At 44.1% G+C, this 8,059-nt stretch overlaps 1 long non-coding RNA gene across 1 annotated transcript; it reads left to right on the top strand.

Moving 5' to 3' along the window:
• Positions 1-28: 28 nt before the first annotated feature.
• On the top strand, positions 29-2,768 carry LOC136569168 (uncharacterized). The gene is made up of 2 exons (XR_010785319.1): positions 29-126; positions 2,586-2,768. It is a non-coding gene; the product is annotated as an uncharacterized lncRNA (long non-coding RNA).
• Positions 2,769-8,059: the final 5,291 nt, after the last annotated feature.

Genomic DNA, 8,059 nt, shown 5'->3' with positions numbered 1-8,059 from the left:
AGCGCCCGCGCGGCTCCGCCCGCCGGCCCCGGCCATGGCCATGGCGCCCGCCGGGCGCGAGGGCAGGAAGCAGCGCAGGGCGCGCGCCGCCGCCGCACCGAGAGCTGTCCCGCGCGGCGCACGAGGGTCCGTCCGCGGAGCAGGGGCGGGAACGCGGCGCAGGGTCCGGAAACGCGGGGAGCAGCCGGAAGCGCCGCGCGCGGTAGTGCGCGTGCGCACAGGAAAGGGCTGCGGCGGGGCCGGGGCCGGGGCCGGGGCCGGGGCCGGGGCCGGGGCCGGGGCCGGGGCCGGGGCCGGGGCCGGGGCCGGGGCCGGGGCCGGGGCGGCGGCCGGGGCCGGGGCCGGGGCGGCGGCCGGGGCCGGGGCGGCGGCCGGGGCGGCGGCCGGGGCCGGGGCGGCGGCCGGGGCGGGGCGGGGGCGGGGCAGGCGGAGCGGGGGCTCCCGGGGACTGGGCCGACACCGGGGGCTTGGGCGGGCGCTGCTGCCCGTGTACGGCGGCAGCGTCGGGAACAAGATGAAGGATGAGCAGCAACGCCCAAAGGCGGGGTGGTCTCGGTGCCGGACGTGCTCGAAGTCTGTTACTGAGCTCCACCATCACCTAGGCTTGGTCGTGTCAGGCAGAGCTTGCTGCTGGTGGTGGGCCCCAGGGTTCCAGCTGCATCACATAAGAAAATGAAAAGTAATTCTAGCGTGTGCTTTCATGCAAAAGTAGGGCACATTTTTGTTTGAGGGTTTTTTTGTGTGCGTTTGTTTGTTTTAGAGTGGGGAGGGGGATGTTTCTTGAGACTTCTCAGTCAACAGTGTGGCAAACCACACCATCTCCTGGCTAGAAATTGCCGCGTCTGGAGGTTGTTGCAGTTGGAGCCATTTACACATCATTCAGAGTCAGTGCTGAGAGCTGCGGTACTGCAGCCCTGGATAAATTTCTGTTCCTGAGATTTCTAGAAGCAGTTGCAGAAGGTTCTTGGGCTTTCCCCCTGAGCCCCATCTCAATATCATAATTTTCCAAACTTAACCTCACAGGCTTCTTATTTTAAGTGTGCTTAAATGATGATGATGATCACGGTGCTTCTCAGTTTTCAATAAACTGTGTAATACACTCTGTTGCTTTTGTGTCTTGCTGCAGAAACGAGAAGTATATCATAGTAGGCTATTAGGTCATAGCCTAATAGCTTTCAGATGTGGCAACAGTGAGTGTGCTGCATACGTGGACATCTACATCTGCTTTCAGATATATCCTGAATGATGCACCACTTTTACACTTCAAGTACACTTTAAGTAATATATTAATTTCATTTGCATGCATATGTTTTTAACATATTACATTTCCAAAAATACAGTCCAAAGACACCTGTGTTTGAAAAGCATACCTGGCGGTGCTAATTTAACAAGAATGCTACTGTTCTCTGTGAAGACATGCAGTCATGCGCCACTCATCAAGTACTGTTCTGACTGAAAACCACCACAATCTAATGCCTGATCTCTATGAGCTGGGCTACATAAGCAGGCAAGAAGCAAATCTACTTCTGTCCATATCCTAACTCAAAGGAAATAGGAAAAATAATACATATATTTTGTCTTTAAAGCATTTTGTGAAAGGATGTAAAGCTCAACTGTGGACTGGAGGTCCTGAGAGATACTAAAATAACTAACACAGTTTCAGACCTCAATATTCCTCATTGGAAAGGTATGTCTCATCAGTTGAGAATTAGTGTATTGTCTCTATCAAAAAGTGTTTTATTTTAGATAATGGCTTTTGTTTGCATCAGGATGGTTTCACTCAATGTGTATAAGTAAAGAGACCTGAGTTGGAGTGAGATACTTCCTGAAAGAGCAAATTTCATTCACTGCCCTGTGTTAAATTGTGTGAAGTTTAGGGAACTGCACTATCTTCTTTTTAAAAGACTGGCCTTTGATCTGTACATTAAATATTCAATTGTAAAAGTCATGGATGTTGCAGTTTAGGCAGTGAAAAGAAGATGAAGAATGATGCCAGCTCTCTAAACAGTGCCTATTCCTAAAGGTTTGCAGCAGACAGAAATGGAGAGGGTGGAGATGATGTGCATCCCTGCCAGGAATCTGTCAGTGCCTCTCAATATGCCATGTTCCTACCCATGCTCTTAGTCTGCCCTTGACATGGACTGATGAACTGCTGTTGCCACCACCCTGTCCGTACTCCTCCTTCATCCTCTAGGATTGAGTCGTTGTGCTTGGAAGTATAGGTGGCATCTCAATTGAGCTAGACAAGAAACAGATGCTTAGCTCCTGCACCTTGTGTATTAAAAGGAGGTGAGGACTTTGGTCATAGGGGCATTTGCCAACAAAGGACAGAGTGCTGTGGAATAAAGATGAAGTGGCTTGTAGGAAGCAGGGACAGCAAGGCTGCTAAAACACAAACTGTCTGGCCAAGGGCATTATCTCCAGAAGAGCTTTCCTCACCAAAAAGCTGTCACGAGCCCAGACCTGCATGAAAGAAAATGCCACATTGCATGCTGCCAGCTTTTATGGCTCCAGGATTGCTCTCTCTGTTTCCTCATTCCCCTACCCCAGTGGAGGATGTGGTCCTCATCTATTCCTTTTTGCAGGTTTCTCCTTCTAAGGGGAGTGCAAAGAAGTGGATGAGTGCTTGAAGCCATCATTGCTATCACATCTTCAAGGCATTGCCCCACCTCTGAGACGGTAAAAGTCTCTATGAATATGATTACATGTGTTTTCTATTGCAAAAATGAGCTTAAATATAGTGATTCAAAATTCCTTGTCATTTGTAACCTTGGTGCTCATAGTTCTGTATTCTTGTCTTGTCTTCTCTTCTTCCATGTGAGTGCCAGCCCCACTGCACTCCAGGTTTTGGGGTAAATCTCTGGCTGTTCTTTTCAGGTTTGAAGTTTCTTAGGAAGTGGTGATCATGGGTTTGGCAGATACATATTTTTAGCCTTGCAACAACATGGAGATTCTGAAAAAGCTCTTCAGGTGGTGATATCATATCTTGAGATATGGATTTTCACAGCAAAATCTTCAAAAATCTTCCTGGAACTTAATGGTTCCTTCATCAGCATATCACATTTGATGAGGCAATGACAAATGCAAATTTCAGTGCCCTATTTAAAGTAATAGTGGCACTACTGCACACATCACAACCTACGCATATATCTTAAAGAGAAATCAGCTACAGGGAAAGGAAAGAGAAAACCAGTTGAAGTAGATCAAGCTGCAGATCTTTTCAGCAGGGAATTGAGATTTTCTTCCCTGTCAGCACTCTCCTTTTCTTATGGATGTATATTATTTGAAAAATTGATGCTTCCAAGCTTGATCTAAGCTCTCTGGTGTGGCCCTAAGCTTTTTTTAAAGACGAGAACATTGTCTAGAGTGGCACTTCTCAGAGAATAAGTTCTTTAGTACATCCCCTGGAGTCTTATGGTCTACCTCTTGCCATGGTGCTGCTTTGAGGAAGGCAGATTGATTGCCTGTGAGTGGATTAAGGGATCCTTTGCCATGATGAGGAGTCAATACTGCAGGAGAGCAGAATGTGTCATGCCAGAGAACTTCATGCAGTTCCTCAGAGCTTGGGCAGATCTCTGGCTTGGCTTTGCTCTGGTCTGGGGTCCCAGCTGATTGCTGATCTGGGGCCCAGCAGCACCTTCTCAGAGACATGAGGAGTATTTCTGCAGAAAAGCAGCCCCAGAACATTATGTATCCAAACAGAGAACAGCTGGTCAGTGACCTCTGTTCTGATAGGTACTGAGGATATGGCACAGGGGTTTTGTCAAGCAGGACCAGGAAGTGCTTGTGAAAGGTTGCAGGTACCAGCAAAAAGTCGGTAATTTGAGCTGGAATTCATGCTATATAAACCCTTTCAGCCAGCGTTAGCTTGTTTTGCAACGCTCAGAGATTTCAAATAGAATCAGTGAACTACTTGCTACAATCTTGCTGTGGCAACTTTGAACCAGTTTTAAGACACCAGTATTAATAAGGATTTAAAATTTCTGCATGTGAGATTCCTTTTGTGCCTGCACCATGGGTGGCTGTCTCCCATGACAGCATCCTAAGGCTTCTGGGTTCACCCAGACACCAACTGCATGTCGTAGGCCTACCCATTGTCCTACTGCAAGGACAGGCTCCCCAGTTTGCAGCTGGGGATACTGCTCTCATGTTGAGGCATTTGAAAATGAGACATCACAGCACAGAGATTGCAGAGCTTGAGCTCTATGAGTGTATTTACAATATTCCTAGAACTTCTGACCTGGAGACATGCAAGTGAACTCAGAAAATCCAAACAGGTCTAACCATGACTCCATGCAAAGGTCCTTTTCCACTGGTGTCTCCCTGTAAAGCAGGGATGTTAAAATAGCTTTTACCACTAGGTGGCATTTAAGGATTGGGTTTGGTGGTTTTTGTGGTTTTGTTTGGTTTTTCTTCTTTTTTTTTTTTTTCATTTTTCCTAATTTTTAATTTTTTTAAAATTTAATGCTCTGAAATACAGTATTGAAAATTGCCTAACTAGGCCAAATGCATTGCTAACCTGATTTTCTCCCTCCCTCCAGCTGCTGGAGACTGTCACTGAAATTGGCTTGTGGCTGTTCCTTGAGATGATCTAAGGGCTGCCAGCAGAGTAAAGGAGCAAGACTTGCCTATTGTGTCTATAGGAATTGGTACCCTAGAGAGAGTGAATCACCTGCTTCTAAGGGACAGATTCTTTCTACCCTTCTCCTTGGAAATGTCTGCTGCTGGGAGATACCTGTATCCTTAGTGCTGTAGAGTGAACAGATATGTTAGCACAGACACCTGAGCTGCTCCAAAGTTGGAATGTTCTTTTTTGAACTTGCTATTAGTGCAGAGGAGTAAATATGGATGTGCCTTTCTTGCTGTACAAGAGATAACACTGCATGCATTTTATCATTACCCCCTGAGGAGCTTGTCTCAAACAGTACATGCAGATTCAGAGCATGTGTGACTCACCATCCAGCATCAACCTAAACTCTTTGGCTTTGATGCTAACTTTGCTTACTTTATAAAGGCTATTAAATACATTTTTTCAGTTGCAAAAAGCTTCCAAATATCCGAAATCTTTGCTTAGTGATTGTGAATAAACTTTGACAACTTTGCTGAATTACAAAGGCAAAAATAGATTAATGCAGGAAAGAGTCAAAGTGGTAAATGAAGGCTGGTCTCTGAAGACAGCAGAGTTCAATATTGGGCGCTCAGGCTGAAAATCCCAGAAAAAAACAAGATCTGATGCTAATGATGCCAAAATAGTTGCAGGTAGCCCTCTCTGCAATGTTACATCCCCATCACAGAAGGATCCCACTGGCATGACAATCATGGTGGATTTGTTAGCTTGTGTCATGCGTGCCCCTTTATCAGTGCAGAGCAGGTGAGATCTTACTTTTCTTTGGGGTGTGGTGCTGTGGTGTCCAGTGCCTGTCATATGCTCACACCCAAGGAGCATGCCTTCCCACTGTGCTCTTTCCAAGTACTCATGTGCAAACCCACTTCATCCGCTCCATCTGCACTTCTGCACCAGCTGTGCTGACATTCCTCTTGCTCTTCACCCTGGCCTCTGCCAAATCTTAGGCTAACAATGGCCAGGCAATGACAAAGTGTGTGGTTTGCCTGCACACTGCCTACAGGGCCTTTCTCTGCCTGTAGCATGCCCCAGAATCAAAGATGACAGTGCTTGTTACAGGAAGAGAATCAATCACACAGGTCAATTAAAAGCAGATGGCTAAGACCAAGAAAACTGCCCGTGTGGGTTTTTTTATCATGTGATATCAGGGCAGAAATTGTGCCCACCTCTCCATGGCCCATCACACACTAAGAGCATGCAAATTTTATGCCTGTTTGATCAGCAATTGTTAAACATTAGTAATTGCTACTAATAATACCATAGTACTTATAGTATTAATTATTACATATATTTCTGGAAGTTGCAGTATTCCCACTTCCTCTCATCGTGCAACAGTACAGGTTGCATAATTTTTAAGTTCTGGTTTTAGTAAAGAATCAAAAGGAACACAGAAAGACTGGATGATGTGCAGGTACGAATTTGAAACACTTAAATTGCTGACAATTAAAAAGCTCTCTTTACAGGACTTTTTCTTGCAAATGCCGAACGTTTCCATCTGGATAAATGTGGGGAAAATGAAAAAAAAAAGCAAAAGAGATAGTTTTGTGAGGGAAACTAGGAAGCAAAGGAAGAAAACTCATCACGGGGTTAATTAAACTGTCAGGTTTCTTCAGCTGATTCATATTTCATGTAAAATTCTATAGGTGTATTATCTGTTAAAAAGTAGCTGGAATAGTGATCCCAAAACTGCTTTAGACATTTATAGCCATGGACAGATGCATGTAACTATTTATATTCCAATGCTATTATGTAGAGGCTCCAATTAAGAACAAATCAGGTATGACATATTTAATACATATGCCATAGGAATTACCTGACATTCTGCTGGAAACCTGATGAGCGAAAATTATTTTAATAGCTTTATTATCTGAATTGGAGCCAAATGGAGTTTAATCTCATTAAAACAACAAAAACTTTAATATTAATTATTAGATAATTAAATGAGAACCAAATGCAACTCAATGTCCAGATTATCCACAGTTTTGATATGAAGCCAAATTTTTAATTTTTACATGTCTTTGGGTTGACATGGGCAATATATCAGATTTTTATCTAGTATATTGGGGTTTTATCTGCAAAAATTACCATCTTTTCTATTCTATGATAAAGTAACATTGAGGATTGTGGAGTTTTATCTTTTTTCATTCTTGGCAGCCTCTTGAGTCTGATTCATTCCTCACATCCAGAACAGCTTCCATCCCTATGGAATGGAACAAAAGTTGTGTCAGATAAGAAATGTTCAACATGATATCCTGTTCCCAATTATACCCCTATGATTTCCCTGTGGTTTCTCCTTCTGGGGGCCCATTTGTCCTGAAAGTGAACACTCAGGCTGTAGTATTTTCAGTTTGCCATGTGAAACAGGTCTTTCAGTACAAACTTTAAAAGGTATTTGTGAATATACTGTCAGAATTTGTATCTGCATTTAACTTGTACTTTCATGTCACACACACACACACACTCGTGAGAATGAAAGAGGGTTTAGAGATTTTATAATGAAAAATACAGGGTTTTTTGAGTCACTCAGAGTGGTTTAAAGGGGCATACCTTATTCCCCCCACATAGTCCTCATCAGAAATTTTCTTATAATTTTCCCAATATATTCCATCAAGTCCTAAACCAGATCAGGAATGGTGTTCACTGTGAGGAAAACTCAGGCCATGACTAGGAAGGTTGTGCTCTCGAAGGGACATGCTCTACTGTGGGTCAATAGCTGAGGTTCAGCTCAACTCCAAAAACACTGCTGACAAGCCAAAGTGGGGAGATGTGGATGTGCTTCAGAGGGTTCCCTCTGCATGATGGTGAAACTTGTGGTGTCTTTCTTTTCTCACCACTCTGTTTAGCTGGCTTCCCAAACATCAGTAAATCACAAAAATTAATGTTTTTTTAGTATGAGCTCTGAAAAAGTTATTTTCCTGCTGTGTGTTAGAAAAGTGCAACAAGTAAGCAGGAATGCATCTGTGTTTTGAAAACAGGAAGGTGAGCCATGAAAATTCCACCAAGACCATGGTCTCAAAGCAGTCCTCAATTTGCATGGCTTTTTGTTTTCCCCAGAAGCTATTACAATGGTTTCTTTCCACACAGAGATTCTTCTTAGAAATCAGCTGCTTTGAAACCTTTGGGTTTACCAGGGCCTTCTTTTTAACTGGTGCTCAGGGCAAGTGTGTGAAGAGACAGGTAGGAGAATGTTGTTCCTCAGGTGGCAATGTCTACTTTTCTCTCTTTGCCAGCACAAATACACTAAATTCCTTTGCTAGAATTTCCCTGATACTAACTAGCCTGTATTGTTTGTTTGCCACTGTATTATTCCCTTAAATTTCTGTTGAGATTTACATGTGCAAATACACAAATCACCACAAAATTTATGTCTAGATCTCCATCAGCTGCAAGGCATAACAGCTGCCTCTTGTTATTAATCACACCAAAATTGACTAT

Source organism: Molothrus aeneus, chromosome Z (genome assembly GCF_037042795.1).
Source record: "Molothrus aeneus isolate 106 chromosome Z, BPBGC_Maene_1.0, whole genome shotgun sequence".
Taxonomy (NCBI): Eukaryota; Metazoa; Chordata; class Aves; order Passeriformes; family Icteridae; genus Molothrus; species Molothrus aeneus.
Note: the sequence above shows the minus strand (reverse complement) of the source record. Positions and strands in the feature narration are given on the sequence as shown.